Here is a 2016-nt window from a genome sequence, read left to right on the forward strand (position 1 = left end):
TTCTGTTTCATATCTTCTTATTCTATCATCGTTCTGATTTCGTTTTCTTTCTTTTGGTGCAGCTCCAGGTTATGACCCGAGGAAATCCCTCAATATTGATTGAAGGAGATCCTGAGCTTGAACGCACACTTAGAAGAAAAGGGAAAGAGCCTGTGCAAGAATAGTCTAATTCAGCTGACTTGGAAGTAGAAGAATCTGAGAACATGGTAGGACAGAATGAGCAACAACGAACACTATCCGATTATGCCAGACATTCAGTATTGGGGACACAGTCGAGTATTGTGCATCCCCCGATTACAGCTCAGAATTTAGAGCTGAACCCGGCATTCATCCATATGTTGCAGCAGTCTGCACAATTCAACGGGTTGGCCGATGAGGATCCAAATAGTCATATAGAGAGCTTTCTCGAGGTGTGCGACATGCTGAAGATAAATGGGGTTACGGATGATGCCATCAAATTGAGAGCCTTCCCATTTTCCCTAAAGGGGAGAGCGAAGCAGTGGCTACACTCATTACCTAGAGCATCGATTACTACTTGGGAGTTGATGGTAGAAGCTTTTCTAGCCCGTTACTTCCCTCCCGGAAAATCAGCAAAGCTTAGGAATGAGATCTCATCCTTTGTTCAGTTGGAATTGGAGTCTCTATTTGAGATGTGGGAAAGGTTCAAGGAGCTCCTGAGAAAATGCCCGCAACACGGATTCTCGGAGTGGATGATTGTTCAAATCTTTTACAATGGTTTGAATCCGAGTACAAGGCAACTCTTGGATGCGGCAGCAGGAGGTACCTTAGGTAGCAAGACCTCCGATGAGGCCCGTCAGTTGATTGAAGAAATGGGGTTAAATAGCTACCAATGGAATGCTAGGGAGAAGAAAAAGGTGGCTGGTCTCCATGAAATTGATGCGGTAACTTCATTGGCGACCCAAGTAGAGAATTTGAGTAAGAAGTTAGATCACTTAACTTCAAATAGAGTGGTGGCCGTGACTAATTGCGCCAGTTGTGGTGGAGGACATGCTCCTTCCGATTGCCCGATCTCTATTGGAGATGTTTCTTCAGTGGAAAATGTTGATTTTGTAGGTAATGGCATGAGACCTCAAGGAAATCCATATAGCAATACCTACAATTCAGGTTGGAAGAATCATCCCAACTTTTCATGGAGTAATCAAGCACCACAAAAGGCCATGGGACCACCGGTTTCCAACAACAACAATCCCCCAAGTGGAAAAACAGTAGTCTCGGGTGTTTGGAAACCCGAATGATGACTTAGAGAAGCACTTGACTAGATTCATACAATCCGCAAATACAAGGTTTGAATCAGTTGAGTCTACACTTCGCAACCACACCGCCTCTTTGCATAATCTTGAAAATCAAGTGGGGCAAATTGCGAAGTCTCTCTCCAGAAGGCCACACGGAAGTTTACCAAGCAACACAGAAACCAACCCTAGAGAGCATGTGAAGGTGATCACTTTGAGAAATGGTCGTGAGGTTGAAGGTAGGCTTCTGAGTGAGAAGCCAAAAGAACATGCACCCGAGGTTATAGTGGTTGAAGAGGGGACCTGCAAAGAGAAAGGGGTGGCATCCCCACCTTTCAAGCCAAGAATCCCTTATCCCTCTAGATTGAAAAATGACCAAGGAGATGAACAGTATAAGAAGTTCCTGGGTTTGTTCAAGCAACTCCACATCAATATTCCTTTTGTTGAGGCATTAGCTCAAATGCCTAAGTATGCGAAGTTCCTGAAAGACTTGTTGACCAACAAGAGGAAGTTGGAGGTGAGTGATTCAGTGGTTTTAGATGCTTCATGCTCGGCAGTGTTGCAAAAGAACATGCCGAACAAGAAGAAAGATTTGGGAAGCTTCATCATTCCGTGTAACATTGGCAACTTAGGTGAGGAAATGGCATTGGCAGATTTAGGGGCAAGTATCAACGTCATGCCATACATCTTCTTCCAAAAGCTAGGCTTGGGAGAGCCTAGGCCTACTCGGATGACCTTACAGTTGGCGGACCGAACGGTGCGACAT

At 44.9% G+C, this 2016-nt stretch overlaps 1 non-coding gene across 1 annotated transcript; it reads right to left on the reverse strand.

The window, feature by feature from the left end:
- Positions 1–593: 593 nt before the first annotated feature.
- On the reverse strand, positions 594–700 carry LOC120265985. The gene has a single exon (XR_005537828.1). It is a non-coding gene; the product is annotated as a small nucleolar RNA R71 (small nucleolar RNA).
- Between the last annotated feature and the right edge of the window lie 1316 nt (positions 701–2016).

This window comes from Dioscorea cayenensis, chromosome 7 (assembly GCF_009730915.1).
Source record: "Dioscorea cayenensis subsp. rotundata cultivar TDr96_F1 chromosome 7, TDr96_F1_v2_PseudoChromosome.rev07_lg8_w22 25.fasta, whole genome shotgun sequence".
Taxonomy (NCBI): domain Eukaryota; kingdom Viridiplantae; phylum Streptophyta; class Magnoliopsida; order Dioscoreales; family Dioscoreaceae; genus Dioscorea; species Dioscorea cayenensis.